We start from the raw sequence: 18743 nt of genomic DNA, 5'->3' as shown, positions 1-18743 counted from the left end.
GGAGATACTCGAACCCCCTGCTCAGCTGCACATCTGTGAAGTCTACCTCTAGATCTTCGAAGGGGGTTGCTCCCACTCTCTGGACACCTGGTGGGGGCCGTGGTGCCGACCAAGCATTATTTTTAGCACATGTTATGCACCGTTCACTCGTTGCTTGGCACGGTGCTGGCAGCTGACTGATGTAGTGTGCTTCTTGAGAAGGGCCTCTAACGCAGTTTTCCCCAGATGAGTGAGTTGGTGATGCTCCTTGACCAGATGCTCTCCGGTTGCTGTTGGAACAAAGATGCACCCATCTGGCATCATCTACCATCCCTTTTCAGTCAGGGTGGCCCCCTCAGCCATGGCCCATTCCTTTTCCTTTTTAGTGTAACTGGGCGGAGGGACTTCTGGAGGTGTCAGGGCCATGGTGAGGGAAGGGGCTCTGTGCATGTCCTCACTGGCTGAGGTCTTGGCTGCCTCATCTGCCAGACGATTTCCCCGCACTATGGGGTTGTCTCCTTTCTGGTGTCCCTTACAGTGCAGGATTGCTGCTTCCTTTGGAAGCCAGACGGCTTCGAGGAGTCTCAGTATCTCCTCCTTGTTTTTGATAGCTTTTCCTGCGGCAGTTAGGAGGCCCCTTTCGTTGTAGATGGCCCCATGTATGTGCACAGTAGCAAAGACATACCGAGAGTCAGTATAGATGTTGACTCGCTTGCCTTCACCGAGGGTGAGGGCTCCGACTAAGGCATATAGTTCTGCCCGTTGAGCTGACCATCCAGCTGGTAATGCCTTAGCTTCTAGGACGTCAGTGGTTGTGATTACTGCATAACCTGCTTTCCGGGCACCCTCTTGCTGATAACTGCTGCCATCGCTGGACAGCATGAGCTCTGGACTCTTTATGGCTTGATCCCACAGATCTGGACGGCTCTCGTAGACTTCATCAGTCACCTCAGAGCAGGCATGGTCTGGTTCCTCCTCTTCCGTGGGGAATGTTGAGAGATTTAATGTCCTTACTGTTTCAAGTGTGACCCACGGGTTTTCACAGAGGAGCCCTTGGTATTGTGCTAGCCGAGAGTTGGAAAGGAAGCCATGTCCCTGTACGTTCATGAGGGACACAACTGCATGAGGGAACTTGACATTAAGTTCTTGCCCCAATGTATGTTTGTCCACCTCCTTATTGAGTAGGACTGTGGCTGCCAGTGCCCTGAGGCATGGTGGCCATCCTGCTGCCATGGGGTCCAGCTTCTTTGACAGGTAAACAACTGGCTGTTGCCAGGGTCCAATAGTCTGGGTGAGTACCCCGAGCACTGTTTTTTCCTTTTCATGCACAAAGAGATTGAAGGATTTTTCTACATCTGGTAGGCCCAGGGCTGGAGCCTGCCCCAGGGCGGTCTTTATCTCTGTGAAAGTGGCTTCTGCTTCCTCAGTCCAGGAAGGGGATTCTGGATCTGGTCCCCCTAAGAGATCATAAAGGGGTCTTGCTATTGCCCAGAACCCAGGGATCCAAATGCAGCAGAATCCTGCAGCCCCCAGTAATTCTCATAGGCCCCTTTTTGTCTGGGGCTGTGGCAGGGAGATGATGACCCTTTTCCTCTCCGGCCCTAGTTCTCTTTTCCCTTGGGTGAGGAGAAAACCAAGGTATCGGACTTGTTGACAGATTTGTGCCTTAGGAGGGCCTTGGTGCCTTTTGTGCAGTCTTCTTGTGTGTCACTGGTGAGGAGGAGGTCATCCACATACTGGAGGAGGGTGCATCATGTGGCCTCTATTGGGAAGCTGGCAAGGTCTGCAGCCAGCACTTCCCCAAAGAGAGTTGGTGAGTTTTTAAACCCCTGCGGGAGGTGCGTCCAAGTCAGTTGCATCTGGCGCCCTGTATCAGGTTCAGACCATTCAAAGACAAACAGTGGCTGGCTCTGGGGAGCTAAGAGGAGGCAGAAGAAGACATCCTTCAAATCTAGGCAAGTGAACCATCTGGCCGACCCTGGGATTTGGCCGAGGAGGGTGTATGGATTTGAGACCACTGGGTGCAGAGAGATGGTCACCTTGTTGATGGCCCGCAGGTCTTGAACTGGTCGGTATCCCCCTCCTGGCATCTTGACTGGCAGGAGTGGGGTATTCCAGGCCAACTGGCACTTGACTAGAATACCTGCTTCTTTGAGTTTGGTCAGATGTTCTTGGATGCCGATCTTAGCTTCTTGTGGAAGCGGGTATTGCCTTTGTCTCTGAGGTTGGGTTCCTGGGATCAGTTCAACAAAGATAGGGGCCCGATTCTGGGCTAGTCCAGGTGGGTTGTTTTCAGCCCATACTGAAGGGAAGGCGAGTCTGAACTCTGGTGGGCTGCTCAGTTGGGCCTGGGCACAGAACAGCCTCCATTCTTTTTCCCTTGGTGTTGTAATTGCTAGTATTAGAGACCCCATCTCCTCTTGCCTTGGGTTCAATTAGAGGCTAGTGTGTCCAGTGGGCTCAAAGGTTATCTGAGCCCAAAGCTTGGAGAGTATGTCTCGGCCCAGGAGAGGGATTGGGCAATCAGGCAGATAAAGGAATTCATGTCGGACCTGTGGCCCCCGAGTTCATACTGGAGAGCCTGGCGAAAGGGCTGTTGTATTGCCCGTGTCCCAGGGGCCCCAAGGATGGTCGCAATCCTTTTGCTGAAAGGGGCCACTGGGGAGGTGACAACAGAGTGCTCGGCCCAGTATCAACCAAAAAAGTCACTGGTTGGCCCCCCACCTTCATTCTAACTGTGGGCTCATGGGGGCCAAGGAGGAAAAAGCCCGGTCCCCCTCAGTCTGAGTCCATTCCCGCAAGGCCTATGAGGTCCTTCCCTCGGGGTTCTTCATTGTAGCGGCTGGGCTTTTGAGACTTTCCCCGGTTGGGACATTCGTTTCTCCAATGCCCTTTCTCTTTACAGTAGGCACATTGAGCCCTTGCCAAGGGGGTTCTGGGCTTCCCCCCTTTCAGTGGTTGGGGTCTCCCCATCTTTGTGTTGTCCTTTTCTTTCAGGGCGGCGGCAAGAAGCCTGACTTTCTTTTTCATCTTTTTGTTGGCTTCCCGTTTGGCTGCGACCTCCCTGTTCATGTAGACCTTATTGGCAATCTCTATTAGTTGGGTGATGTTCATCCTGGGAAAACCCTCTAGTTTCTGAAGGCAGGCTATCATTTTTTTCTGATGTCTGGGGCGGCCTGAGCCACGAAGGAGGTGTTTACCATCTGTTGGCTTTCCTGTGCCTCGGGGTCAAATGGAGTGTATATCCTGTAGGCTTCACATAATCTTTCGTAGTAGTCCCAGGGGGACTCCCCTGGTTGTTGAGTGACCGAGGATACCTTAGTCGTGTTCATGGGTTTCTTAGCTCCTACCCGGATTCCCCAGAGGAGGGCCTCCTGGTATCAGCGGATGTGGGCCTGTCCCTCAGTTGGGGGGAAGTCCCATGCTGGACGCCCTTCAGGTGTGGCCCTATTAGCCCAGGCAGCAGAGTCAATGACTCTCGCTGGTGCCTGCTGTTCCAGGTACTGCCATGCACCTTTCATTATTCTCTTCCTTTCCTCTGTGTTAAACAGGGTGTGGAGTAACTGTTGGCCATCTCCCCAGGTTGGCCGATGAGTGTGGAAGAGGGATTAACTACCAGTTTCTCCATTTACTTGACTTTTCTGTCTTACTTGAGATAACTGTTTGTTAGGCTTTTCTCCTGCTCTTGGTAAGACAGGAGAAAATATGGTGCCCAACAATGTAGTCCTTGGAGGACTGCCAGAGGAAGGATTATCTTAACTGTTTCTTCTGCTTCTTCTAAACCATTATTTATTGATGGCCTCACTTGAACTGCTTGATTTGAGTAAGCTGCTCCATTCGTTGACGTAGCAGTACTTGTAGTGATCTCATCCACCTGTTCCATATCATATTGTTTTACTATCTCTTCAGCTTCCACAGCCTGTCCTGGGGAATCGGATCTCCCCCTGAAGGCAGGCTATCATCAATCTCTGAATATTTCCTCTTTGCTCTAGCAGTACATTGTGTTTGGATTTCTGGAGCTGAAGGGCCAGGTGTAGACAGTCTTGGAGTATGTACAGTGGAGGCAGGATCCTTGGGATCTCTGGCTAGGTTTTGTGGAGACTGGGGCTTTTGCTGATTTTCTTTAGGTCGCTTGGATGAGGCGACTAAGACCCTGGCCTGTCCCTGCGTATTACAAGCAAATCGCACCCAGGGGGGAAGGGTCTGAGCAATTCTTAGCCAGGAGTCAATGTACAGAAACTGGTCAGGGTGTCCCGGTTCTCCTGTTACGACTTGCCATACTAGACGAATCGTTGGGACATCCAATGTCCCTTCTGAAGGCCACTTGACATCAAAGGTGGGCCATTCCAATTCACATAGGGTTCTCAACTTGCCGGGGTTCATCCTCACTCCATAGTCTCCCAAAAACCCCTTCTTGAAATTTTTGATCATGGCGTCTAGAACCATAGATTTACTCTGCCCTGACCCCATGGTGATGTCCCTGTGTGTGGTGGCACAGAGACAGACAAAAGGGGGGAGTGCCTCCTGAGATGAGGAGACCAATCAGATGCCCGTCTGGCCATGTCCTGAAGGAGCTTAGGTGAGGCTTAGCTGTAGCGGTCTCCGCGTTGTGACTTACAATCGGAAACTATTCCAATGCCCCCATAGACTGTATGCCATTCACCACGGAATCGCAGACAGGCCCACTCAGACTCCGTAGGCTTCTGGGGACCTTAAGGGTGCCTGCCCATGGAGTCACAGAATCAGTCCTCTTGAGCAAGCCAGGTCGGACTGCACATTCACTCACACGTTCACACTCCAGATGTTATCACATTCCCTCCCTGGGAATCCCTACCTGTGATACCTCTAAGAGGTCTCTGGGAAGTGATCCGGCTCCCCTTCCACCCCAGTAGGGGTGTGCCTGTCTGGGTCCTGGGGCCCCAGGCCTAACTGGAATCCGACGTCGGGACCAGGTCCTCACCTGCCAAGTCTCCTCGAGTCCAGCGGGAACAGCGGAGCGGGGCCAGCCCGAAGAGACCAGGGCAGGAGACTGCCAAAAATGAGGCAGGGCGCCCCTCCTCCGTTACGATGCCTCATTCCATCACCACCCCGCCGTTGCCCCCAAACCGGTGGCACCAATGGGCCAGTGTGGTTGGGTTTCCCAGTCAGGGAACCAAATGTTAACAGAACCTGGACTGGATCACCCGATGGAAGAACCAAGCGGCACTCGGATATCTTGGAAGATAGGAGGTTTATTTAACGCTGGTGGCTCAGAGGAGAGTGGTCTCCAAAGGTCTGAGCCCCGAGCACAAACAAAGGGGGCAATTTATACACTTCAACTTCTGCACACTCGGCACTTTCGGCACGTGAGCGAAGCTAGACAGGGAGAAGAACCCGGAAGAGCCCCGGGGCAAGGACTGGGACTCTCTCGCTGGCTCGGTGGGCCATCTTAGGACACAGATTTTCCTTACCAATTAGACAGAGACCCACATCGAGCACCACCCTCAGTGGGGAGTATGCTTCTCTCCCTCTCTCTCTCCCTCACCCTCTGCCCCTCTCCCTGCTCCTTCTCTCTTTCTAATATAAATAAATAAATCTTTTTAAAATATTAAAATACAGGTGCCTGGGTGGCTCAGTCAGTTAGGCGCCTGCCTTCGGCTCAGGCCATGATCCCAGGGTCCTGGAATCAAGCCCCGCATCGGGCTCCCTGCTCAGTGGGGAGCCTGCTTCTCCTTCTCCCTCAGCCTGCCACTCCCCTTGCTTGTGCTCTCTCTTTCTCTCTGTTAAATAAATAAATAAAATAAAATCTTTTAAAAATTAATTAATTAATTAAAATAAAATATAACAATGAACTGTAATCAAGGCCATGTAAACAGGTCTTCCATGAGGAAAACTGAAATGGAAAAAAGTTTTGATGATTGATAAAGAGATGTAATAAAGTAAGGGACTCAGAGTATAGCAATTTGTTCATTTCTCCATGCCAGAGGAGGATTCGATTTTTCTTTACAGTTCTATTCCTATAAAAGCAAAGGATGCATCTGATTATTATAACTGGATTACACTAGCCATTAAGATAATTCAGTCCTTTATGCTTCCTTTATACCAAAAGAGACTTTTATCTACCATATATTTCACTGTGAACCTTACCTCTCAAGCCCCTGATAAGTAGCTTCTGTCATGTCCTGTGACTCTCCCTTCTTCCCCCACCCTGTATAGACATGCTGTAAGACACAGCCTAAGCAGCCAGCTAGACTCTTTCTGTGCCATCTTATGTAAAACATGATATCTTGAACTCATGCTCTGCTGGGTTTTTTCTAAATTTTAAAATTATTATTATTTTTATTAACATACAATGTATTATTTGTTTCAGGGGTACAGGTCTGTGATTCATCGGTCTGACGCTCTGCTGTTGAGAATGGACTTCTATTAGCCCCATTCAAGAAAAATATTCCTTATTTTCAAAAAGTATTGAAGAAATTAAAAGTATCTTACATTGGTACAGCCATTATGAAAGCAGTAAGGACGTTCCTCAAAAACTAAAAAGTAGAACGACCATATGATCCAGCAATCCCCTGTCTGGGTTAATATACAAAGGAAATGAGGGGCACCTGGGTGGCTCAGTCAGTTGAGCATCCAGCTCTTGGTTTTGGCTCAGGTCATGATCTTAGGGTCCTGGGAGTTAGCCCCCACGTCAGGCTCCAAGCTCAGCAGGGAATCTGCTTGAGAATTCTCCCACTCTCCTTCCGCCCCTCCCATCCCCCAAACCCCACTCGTGCTCTCTCTCTCATAAATAAATAAAAACATCTTGTTTTTTCTAAAAAGGAAATGAAATCACCATCTAGCTATCTTCACACCCATGTTCACTGAAGAAATAGTCACAATCGCCAAGACATGGAAAGAACCTAAATGTCTGTCAATGGATGAATACATAAAGAAAATGTGAGATAGATAAATAAATATAATATGTCAACCATAAAAAAAGGAAATTCTGACATTTGTGAAAACATGGATGAACATGCAGGACATTATGCTAAGTGAAATAAGGGACACAGAAAGACAAATCCTGTATGATCTTTTTTTTTTTTTAAAGATTATTTATTTATTGGGCGCCTGGGTGGCTCAGTTGGTTGGGCGACTGCCTTCGGCTCAGGTCATGATCCCGGAGTCCCGGGATCGAGTCCCACATCGGGCTCCCAGCTCAGTGGGGAGCCTGCTTCTCCCTCTGACCTTCTCCCCTCTCATGCTGTTTCTCTCTCTCTCTCTCGCTCTCTCTCAAATAAACAAATAAAATCTTAAAAAAAAAAAAGACTATTTATTTATTTATTTTTGAGAGAGAGAGAGAATGAGAGACAGAGAAAGCACATGGGGGGGGAGGGTCAGAGGGAGAAGCAGACTCCCCGCCGAGCAGGGAGCCTGATGCGGGACTCGATCCAGGGACTCCAGGATCATGACCTGAGCCGAAGGCAGTCGCCCAACCAACTGAGCCACCCAGGCGCCCCAAATCCTGTATGATCTTACTTATATGTGGAATTTTAAAAAATTGAACTCATAGAACCAGAGATTAGAACAGTGGTTGCCAGAGTCTGGATGCTGAGGGATATAGGAAGCTCTTAGTCAAAGGGTACAAGTTTCCAGTTATAATATGAATAATTTCAAGATCTAATGTACAGTATGGTGACTGTGGTTAACAATATTACATTGTATACTGGAAATTTGTTAAGTATATAGATCTTAAATAAGTAATCTTACCATACAGACAAAAAAAAAAAAGATAACCATATGAGGTGATGGATGTATCAATTAACATCATTGTGGTAATCATATGTATATGTATATTCAATCATCGTGTTGTATAGCTTTTAAAAAATCACATTGTACAACTTAAATACACACAATTTTTGTCAATCATACCTCAATAAAGCTAGAAAAAATAAATAAGTAAATGGAGCTTACACTTTACGAAAAACCAGGTATATCCTGATTTCAGAAGACTCAATGACATATATATATATATATATATATGAGATCAAGACCCTGAGACCAAGAAGCACATGCTCCACAGACTGAGCCAGCCAGGCTCCCCCTCAGTGACATATATAAACAATGACACCAAAAACAGAAATTAAGGAATGAATAAATTATTTAAAGTCTTTTTCTGGGGTGCCTGGGTGGCATAGTCTGTTAAGCATCTGACTTTTAGTTTCTGCTCAGGTAGTGATCTCAGGGTCCAGAGATTGAGCCCCTAGCCTGGGTCCAGGCTCAGTGTGGGGTCTGCTTAAGATATTCCAAATTCAAACTCTTTGCACTATGCTGTTCCAAATTATCATCATCTCTCACCTGGATTATCTGCCTCCATTCTTGCCCCCTACCATCTTTTCTCAACACAGCAGCCAGAGTGATTCATATTTAAAACATAAGTCAAGTCCCCACCTCACTCTTCTGTTCAAAACCCTACAAATGGTTTCCCATCTTAGTCACATAAAACAAAAATGTTATGATGGCTCCTTCATAGCCATACACAACCCCCCACTTACTACTCCACATTCTCCCACACAAACTGAACTAAGGTAGTGAAGCGTAGCAGAATATATCACCCCAAAATATGCCTCTTTTTGACATAAGAATTATTTTGACCTGATTATTTTGAGAAAAAGCAGACACTGGAGAATCTCCAAAAACAGAGTAGAAGTTACCCTTTTGTAAGGGAAATTTACATTTATAAAGGAAATCTCTATTTGCAAGGGTGTCTTCTTCTCTGTATCAGGAAGTGAAGAATGACTAAATCACAAGAGAATCTAGCAGGGGAGAAGGCTTTCACTCAAATCTGCATAAACCTTTGTTTACTGGTTTTTTTCTGGGGTAACGTCTCATAACTGGTTTCCCCCACCCCAACATCTTTCTTTTGTCTTTAGCTGACAGTGGTATTTAAGGTGGTGACTTGAGCCATTTTAAGGAGTTATTCAGTTTTTCTGGGTATATCCATGTGTACATGAAGTATACATGTTGATAAAGTTCTGTTTGCTTTTCTCATCTTTATCTGTCTTTCATTATAGGAAATTTCTGCCAAGAACTTAAAAGGGTAAAGAAAAAATTATTTTTGCTCCCCCTACAGTAGCTGTAAATAATCCACCAGTTTTTAGGGAAAAGGAGAAGCTTGTTGGAAGTCTTTGCAGGTGAGAGGAGTTGCTAATATTTTCCTATGTTCTAGTGACAGTATCCTCATTTACAAGCTGGGAAGTACTATCAGAGCATGTGCACAAATAGCATTATACATGCTCCCGCAGAGCAATGAGTCACAAAAGTTAAGCAATAGCTACATCTGAAAAGCAAGCATTGGCTATTACCAAAACCAAACAGTAAGCCCAAGGGACCTTAAAGCTAAATTCAAAAGCTGGAGGTGAAGGTGTTGATGTAATATTTTTTAAGGGCATTGCAGTTCCTTTATGTTTTACTTATTTCCGTGTTCTGAAATATGAAATCCAGAAGATGCTGCATCTTTTTAAAAACATGAGTTTGGTTACACAAGGCTGCAATTATGGCAAACCCTTTTTGTATTAAAAATGAGAACAAATGGTGAATGTTGCTTAACAAAAGTACTTGAACATGAATAGATTTTCAGTGGAATGTTTAATGAAAGAAAGAAGATAATTGTGATTATTATTCTGTGGTATTTTGTATAATAGTAGAGAGACTACAAAATGTTCTATTCACTTGCAGAAGGTTCTTAACAAACAAAGAGCTCATGTATTGCTAAGAAAACTTCAGAGTTTTTAATTATGCCTAAGTATATAGCTAGTAATGCTTCAGTGAAAGTAGATAATTTATCTGAATATCTGAATGCAGGGGAGCAACAAACAGGATTCAGGCCAGAAAATGAAGCAGTCGTTAATGAGGGGTGTAGATCTCTTACAGAATGCATTATTTTATCCAGAAAACATAAGATATTTGATATCACAGTCAAAAAAATATGGCAGAATTGAAAAATGTTTTCCCTATTAAAAATTTTTTCTTTGAATTTTGGGGGAACGAAATTTTTAAAATACCATGTCTCAAAGGTGGCTTCAGGGATAGATACTAACTTATGAAGCCTGAACCAAAATGCTCAGGAAATAGGATGTCTTGACCAAATCGATTTTCTGATAAAAATGCAGCTAAATTTATTTTTGTTAAAGCTTTTGCTGAATAAAAATATTCTAAAGAATATTGCTTCTCTTTGTTGAATTAGTAAAACCAAATTCAGTTGAATTATATTAATAAAAAACAAAAAGAGCTTTTTCCATGTTTGAACATAAGGTACATTTTTGGATTATCATTTTGAACAATTGCTCAAAGGCGAATTTGTGTGTTTGTCTACCTGCGTTGTTAAGAAATAGAAATAAAAATTTGATAACAGGTTTATTGTGATGTTTCATTTTTTACTCCAGGTGGAAGACAGTAAAATACCCTGATTAATCCATTGGAAGTTGTCCTTAAGCAGATAGAGGGAATGTAAGATTTTCCACATATAAAGTGGATCGACTGAAAAGAGTTTGAATATTTGCTACTTAAACATTTTTATCCTTTTTCTCACTTTCCAAACTCAGCTTTGTGCATTTTCTGCATGCAGAAGCTATGTGCCTGGCCCCAACTCTGGTTGTTGGTGCAGGTCAGGCTACATGCCGAGCACTAAACAATCCACCAGCTGTGTATCAGAGTGTGTGAGCACAAGGGGGTCTGCCACAAACTATTCTTATTCATTGCATGGGAAAGATGAGGGTCCAAAAGAAAAAAGGAATTGCACATTTTTCTGGGCTCTACTCTAGGAAGGACCTCAATTACATCTCTTCTCTCTGTCTGAGCTTTAATAATGGAACTCACGAACCTGCAATCCTAATGAGAAAAAAAGGCTGGGGGGTGGGGGAAGAGAGGCACTGTGTCCAACCTAGTGGAAAGAGAAAAGAAGCAAAGATAATAAGAGCTTTAAACAGATGAGAACATGGGAAGCTTGTTGCTCATGGAAAACCTTATCAGGACTTTGTGAATTGATCCAGCAAATATAATTATGAAAAGTAATTTTTAATGCCACAGAATAAAATATAAGGGATAAGAAAAACAACAAGTTTAGTTGATTGTTTGCCCAATTTCATTTTTTAGATACATTTCCTTCGACCCCCCCCATTTATTTGAGGGTAGGTATTTCAAAATGGTAGCAGAATTATCTCCAATTTAAACTTCTTAACTAAGTTTCTAAATTTTAAGATGCTCTAGGTGTGTCTAGGTGTGTCTTGACAATTAAAAAATAAAAATATAATATCCCACCACCACCTTCCTCTGCCATGGTTTCCCTGATTGGCAATATAATGTGACTCAGAAAACTAATCTCTAGTTTTCCTCTGCCAACTCCTAGCTGTGTGTTGCAAGACGAAAAGCTAACCTCACTTGAGCTAGGTGTCTTTATCTCTAAAATAACAGGGTTGGACTGAACCAGGGTTGGCCTGCACAGATTGACCATGGAGTGACCTCCAGAACTGATGAAGTTTTGAAATATAGATGAGGTTCAGTGGGGTGGAATCCGGAGCCGACGACCAAGAAAGAATTCTTGAGAGGTCTTTGGTGCAAAATGGTGGCTTATTAAAGCACGGGGACAGGGCCTGTGGGCAGAAAGAGTTGCTGCCCCGGGGTTGTGAGGGGTGGCTGATTATATACTATGGGGTTGGGGGAGGTGAGGAAAAGGGAGGTTTCAAAAGGATTTTCATATGTTAAAGAAGATTCACAGGATACCGGAGGCCTGGCCATTGTCAAGTTAAGGTTGTTTTTCCCTCCAGCAAGCCATTGACATCAGGATAGTTGGGAGCTTCTTGGAGGAACATTACATTCTGCCCACTTCAAGTATCTGTCAATAGCTGCAGGTTATAAGGACATTTAATATTATCTACATTTCCTTCTGGAAGCTAGGTTATTGATAGAAATGCTTTGTTCTTGTAAATTGCTAAGACTGGTAAACTGAGGGAGACTCATGTCTTGTAGGATTGTGATCTCTATAAGTTTAACTATTTGTTTTTCCTTTCCTTAGCTTTAGGGCAGCCAGGAGTACCTGAGGAATGTCACATATATCCCATGGGGGGGCGCGTTGTGGGGTGTCAGCTTCTGCTTTGTCCTCAGCTTGCCTTCTGTTCCCTCATCAGAACGACTGACAAAACTTTACATCATTATAATACTAAAATCTGCACCCAAGGAGGAACACATGCTTCATTTACATAACATGCAATGTATGCATAGGCATGTTTCCTTAAGGTGCATGCATGACCTTATGCCCACCTCTACATATGATGATGAAGATCCTTTTTTTTCAGGTAAGCTCTACACCCAATGTGGGGCTTGATCTTATGACCCCAAGATCAAGAGTTGCATGCTCTACCAACTGAACCAGCCAGATGCCTCCCAGGATCCCTTTTTTATTTATTTATTTATTTATTTATTTATTTATTTATTTATTTATTTTAGATTTTATTTATTTATTTGACAGAGAGAGAGAGAGAGAGAGAGACAGCAAGAGAGGGAACACAAGCTGAGGGAGAAGCAGGCTTCCCACAGAGCAGGGAGCCCAATGTGGGACTCGATCCCAGGAGTCTGGGATCACGACCTGAGCCGAAGACAGTCGCTTAACCAACTGAGCCACCCAGGCGCCCCCCAGGATCCCTTTTTTAAAAAAATATTCATCCTGGGGCACCTGGGGTGGCTTGTTCGGTTAAGCATCTGCCTTCGGCTCAGGTCATGATCCCAGGGTCCTGGGATCGAGCCCCACAATAGGCTCTCTGCTCAGTGGGAAGCCTGCTTCTCCCTCTCCCATTCCCCCTGCTTGTATTCCCTCTCTCATTGTCTCTCTCTCTGTCAAATAAATAAATAAAATCTTAAAAAAAAAAAAGAAAGAAAAGAAAGCTTTATACTCTCCAGTTGTGATATCTAGTTATTATCATGGGATACATTTTTTTTTTAGTGTCTTGGTATAAAAGCCATTATGACATCTAAAGACAAGTTGATGCTTTATGTCACTTGAATTCCAGAGTTTAAAAGTAAATACTCCTTTACATTCATAAAAATGAGTAATGTCAAAAGGAATGAATTGAATAAATTATTTTTTCTAACCTGAGATTGAAGATAATAAAAGTAACACATCTGATCGAAATAATGGTAACTTAATTAAATTGTCTTCAAGATTTTAATGAATTTTTAAATAAAGAAAAACAACTTATACTGGGGCGCCTGGGTGGCTCAGTCGTTAAGCCTCTGCCCTCGGCTCGGGTCATGGTCCCAGGGTCCTGGGATTGAGCCCCGCATCTTGCTCCCTGCTCCGCGGGAGGCCTGCTTCTCCCTCTCCCACTCCCCCTGCTTGTGTTCCCTCTCTCGCTGTGTCTCTCTCTGTCAAATAAATAAATAAAACCTTAAAAAAAAAAAAAGGAGAGAAAAAGAAAACCATAAATAGCTCCCTAGGGAGTATCATTTTCTAAAATTTAAACTTTAATAAATAAATAATAGAAATTAAACTTAAAATTTGTTTTTACTTTTTAATTGAAGTATACTTGACATATATTAGTTTCAGAAGTACAACATAGTGATTTGACAATTATGCACATTATGATATGCATACCATCATAAGTAGAGTTACCATCTGTCACCGCCTAGTTAGTAAAATATTATTTTTTAAAGATTTTATTTATTTATTTGAGAGAGGGTGGGGAGGGGCAGAGGAAGAAGGAGAGAATCTCAAGCAGACTCTGCACTTAGCATGGAGCTGGTGGGGGTGGGGGAGGGCAGCCTCTTGACAGCTCAGTGGGTCCCAGCCCAGATGTGGAAGACTAAGGACTATTGAAAGTACAGAGTTTAAACCCTGGACCCTCTATGCCCAAGAGCCCCATGCAGGTGCCACAGGATGGAGAGGAGTTTGCCAGCCAACCCTGGTACCACGGCCTCCTGTCAGCAAGATGGGGACTTCTTAGTTCCTGTCCCTGGCCCCATGGGGGCCCCCCCATGATCTGCTGCTGGCAGGGCTCAGCCCTATACTTCGAGGTGCTCCGTGTGGCCCTGCATCCCCAACCAGGCCAGCCCACAGCCCTCTTTCAGCTGGAGGATGAGTGCTTCCCAAGCCTGCCCTCCCTGGCTCTCAGCTATGTGACGAGGCAGCATCCACTGTCCCCAGCCATAGGGGCTGTGGCCTCCAGGCCTGTGATACAGCAAGGACCTATTTGACGCAGCTTTAGTGAGAACTCCCTCCCAGACAGCCCACCTCATATAGAGTGGCCCAGGGCTAGGAAGTGGAGTGGCAGTCAACCCAGAGGTTTGGAGCACATGGGGCCGTCAAGAGAAGACCACGCTGGACCAGGAGCCTCAGGTGTGCCCACATGTGCCCTCCCTCGAACAGGTAGTGATCCCATATTGCTGAAAACCCCAGCTCTGCCAGAGTCCATTGATAACAGCCTCAGGGCCTCTGACGGGCAGCTTTATGCCAAGGCACCCACCAAGCCACCTTGAACACCCTCAGTGTTGCTCCGTGATGATGTGGATGCCTCCCAACGAACTGTGAGCTGGTGCTCCGAGTGCCCAGCGCCCAAGGAACACCCCTTGGCCATGGCAGCCCAGAAGCAAAGGCCCCATGGTGGGAAGTCAATGAGGAAGAGGAGAAAGAGAACCGAAAGTTTGCAAGACCCAGGCTGCGGTCACTTTCTGACCCCCTAACAAGCCCTCTTGCCTGCTGGGCCCCCAGAATCCGCCCCCAGGAGCCAAAAGCCTATTCCTGGAGCACCATCCTGGGAGAGCTGCCCTCTACCTATTATTAGTGGGCTGCCAGACTACAGTCCTTCTAGGAGGGAACCAAGGCTCAGCAGGGTGCCAAGGGGGTCGCCTCTGGCCTGGAGCTGTTCACACTTCCTCATGGGCATCGCTTGAGGTTGAAACTTCTGGAGAGACACGAGGTGCTGGCGCTGGCCTTGCTGGGCTGTGCCCTGCCGCTGGAGGAGTGCAGGGCCACCCTGAGGTAGATGGTGGAGCTGGTGCTGGTGTCGCAGCCAGGGGCAGCAGGGGATCTGCCTGGACTGGCCGCAGACAAGGGCGCCCTGCTCAGGTCCCAGGGGTCCCAGTTGGATCGCACGTGGCGCCAGCTCCAAAGGAGACGCACAGAGGCTGCGCTGGCCTCCGAGCAGGAAGTGAAGCTGCTGATGTGGGCGCTCCATGAGGGTGGCTGACCCTGCGACCCAGGTGAGGTGGCACTGCCGCACGTGGTACCCACGGTGCACCTGCTGGGGAGCGGGGAACTCTGGGGGCCACTAGAGGAGACCAGCGAGCAGCTGCTGCACAACCAGCACCCTGCATGTCAGATGGCCCTGCATTCACCAAGTTGCAAGAGGCGGCAGCCAGGCTCCTGAAAGAGGTGCTCTGGGGAAGCCGAGGCATGGGGGCGCCACAGGCTGCACCTCTTGAGAAGTTCCAGCGCAGCCTCAGCATCCTTTCGCAGCGCCTGGAGCCGGATGATTGAAAGCACAGGCCCCCTTTTTCACACTGGGACACCCAGGCTTTGGCAAACCCTGGCTGACACCAAAGAAGTCGCCCCGAGCTGCTCACACAGCCAATCACCGGGGGAACCCACATTCTGTCTCACAAAATGGAGGGGCAGATTTGCAAAAACCCATCCTGCTCCCTAAAAATGTACATGGATCATAGGGTAAGGGACAGCCTCCTCCCCCACACTAGAAGATACAGGTGTCCGGAGGCTCTGGATGCCCTATCCCACCCCCTCACCCCACACAAATATCCTACAAATGGTGACTATAAGGCTTTTAATGGAAAGAGAACTTACAGATCTCTTACTCAGAAGCCAGAGTTCATATGCTTTTTTAAAGTCTGTGTGACTTCTAGGGGCACCTGTATGGGTCAGGTGTTGGGCGTCTGCCTTCCGCTCAAGTCGTGATTGGGATTGAGCCCCGCATCGGGCTCCCTGCTCGGCGGGAAGCCTGCTTCTCCCTCTGCCACTCCCCCTGCTTGTGTTCCCTCTCTTGCTGTGTCTCTCTCTGTCAAATAAATAAATAAAATATTAAAAAACAAAAAACAGTCTCTGTGACTTCTAGCAAATGGCTCAACCTCTCTGTGCCTACCTTCAGCATAAAAGGAAGGCTGTGGGAGCGCCTGGGTGGCTCAGTCAGTTGAGTGTCAGTCTCTTGATTTGGCTGAGATCTTGATCGCAGGGTCCTGAGACCCAGCCCTGCCTGGGGCTCCCCGCTCAGCAGGGAATCTGCTTGAGATTCCCTCTGCCCCTCCTTTCCCTCGAGTGCGTGAGTGCACCCTCTCTCTCTCAAATAAATATATCATAAAAAAAAAAAAAGTGAGGCTGTGTTCTTTCTAGGGGTTCTCATGGGGATTAAATCTCAGTATTTAAATATCATGGATGGAGAATGCCTGGCACAGAGTAGGTGCTCAACACTTCCTTTTCTCAGTAAAGCTGTGGTGAACATGAAAAAAAAAGAGAGAGAATCTTTCTTTTTCTAACTGTTTTAAGTTTTCAACCATGGAAAAAATTCATTGGTAAACTATATTTTTAAATATCTTCTACGAATAATAGAAATGTTTAAATACTAATTAGTAGGAAATGATGTTTTTTAATTTATTTATTTGAAATAGCACAAGAAAGCACGAGCAGGGGCTTGGGCGGAGGGAGATGGGCAGAGGGAGAGAGAGAATCTTTTTTTTCTTTTTTTTAAGATTTTGTTTATTTATTTGACAGAGAGAGACAGCGAGAGAGGGACCACAAGCAGGGGGAGTGGGAGAGGGAGAAGCAGGCTTCCCACGGAGCAGGGAGCCCGATGTGGGGCTCCATCCCGGGACCCTGGAACCACAACCAGAGCTGAAGGCAGAAGCTCAACCGAGCCACGCAGGCGCCCCAGGAAATACTTTTTATTGCATTTCTTTTATATGCTAGACAACGTGCCATATATTTTACATGTATTTTCTAGTGTGAAAGATGGCTCACTTGTAAAGGATTTATACCAGATAACAATAAAAAGTTTTACAGTTAAACAAAATAAATTTTAAGGGTGCCTGTGTGGCTCAGTCTTCTGCTAGGGTCGTGATCCTGTGCTCCTGGGATCGAGCCCCGCATCGGGCTCCCTGCTCAGCGGGAAGCCTGCTTCTCCCTCTCCCGCTCCCCCTGCTTGTGTTCCCTCTCTCACTGTGTCTCTCTCTGTTAAATAAATAAAATCTCTAAAAATAAATAAAAAATAAATTTTAAAATTAGTTCTGCAAAAAATATTCCATCTTTAAATGAACTACTGAAAGCTGCATAGCAGTAAAGAACCTTGCAGTTTTATTACATACCAGTATAAAAAAAACAATGCCATTAATAATTCTTTTGCCAAAGACATTAATGTAAAATAATTCTAGGACACCTGGGTGGCTCAGTCGGTTGCGTGTCTGCCTTCGGCTCAGGTCTCAGTCCCAGGGTTCTGGGTTTCAGTCTTGCATCGGGCTCCCTGCTCAGCGAGGAGTCTGCTTCTCCCTCTGCCTGCAGCTTCCCCTGCTTGTGCTCATTCTCTATCAGATAAATAAATAAACTCTTAAAAAAGTAAAAATAAAAATAAAGGGGCTGATTAACAAATGGCCAAGAAGCACAGGAAATGCTCGACATCACTAATTCTCATAGAAATGCAAATCAAAACCACAATGAGATATCATCTCATACCCATTAGGATTGCTACTATTATAAAAAATAATAACAGGTGTTGGTAAGGTTGTGGAGAAATTAGAAACTTTATGCACCATTGGCAGTAAATATGGTGCAATTGCTGTGGAAAACAATGGAGTTTCCACAAAGAATTAAGAATAGAAAGACCATATGAACTAGCAATCCTACTTCTGGGTATATATCCAAAAGAATTAAAAATGATGTCTCAAAGAAGTATTTGCATGCCCATGTTCCTAGCAGCACAATTTGTAAGAACCAAGAGGTGAAAGCAACCCAAATCTCAGTCAGTGGATAAGTGGATTTAAAAAATGTAGTATGTACATGCAGTGGAATATCATTCTGTCTTAAACAGAAAGGAAATCCAGCCACATGCTACAACATGGATGAAACTTAAGGACATTATACTAAGGGAAATAAACCAATCAAAAAAGGACAAATACTGTGTGATTCCACTTATATGAGTCAAATTCATAGAGACAGAAAGTGGAATGGTGATAACCATGGAAGGGGAGAGGGAAAAGAGAAGTCTTTACATAGGCATAGTGTTCCAGATTTCCAATGTGAAAAACTGACACGGAGATGGAGATTTTTTTGCACAACAATGTGAATATACTTAACACTACTGAACTGTGTACTTAAAAATGATTAAGATGGTAAATTTTATGTTAAATATTTTTTACTAGATAGTTTACATTTCTAAATCAATTAATGTTTTTACAACCTTCTCTTTTATTAAAAAAGTGAAACATAAGATGATCTCTAAAATCTTATTGTTTTTCTATATAAAGAATATGCCATTATGTCAATCTTTAAACAATTATTCTACCTAAGAAGAAAAGCATTGCATATTTAAATTGATGAGTATATTCCCTGAAAACATATAAACAGAATAGTGTTACCTTTTTAGAAGGGAAACAGTGTGCCTGGGTGCCTCAGTTGGTTAAGCGACTGCCTTCGGTTCAGGTCATGATCCCGGGGTCCTGCGATCAAGTCCCACATCGGGCTCCCCCTGATCTGTGGGGGGCCTGCTTCTCCCCCTCCCTCTGCCTGCCACTCCCCCAGCTGTGCCCTCTCTCCG

General features: G+C 45.4%; 1 pseudogene; it reads left to right on the top strand.

The window, feature by feature from the left end:
• The first annotated feature begins 13851 nt into the window (after window positions 1-13851).
• On the top strand, window positions 13852-15651 carry LOC114201413 (SH2 domain-containing protein 3A pseudogene; annotated as a pseudogene).
• Window positions 15652-18743: the final 3092 nt, after the last annotated feature.

This window comes from Eumetopias jubatus, unplaced genomic scaffold (genome assembly GCF_037043125.1).
Source record: "Eumetopias jubatus isolate StellerSeaLion01/CBP00866 unplaced genomic scaffold, mEumJub1_p1.0 scaffold_11, whole genome shotgun sequence".
NCBI lineage: Eukaryota > Metazoa > Chordata > Mammalia > Carnivora > Otariidae > Eumetopias > Eumetopias jubatus.
This window is presented reverse-complemented; position numbering and strand designations above follow the sequence as displayed.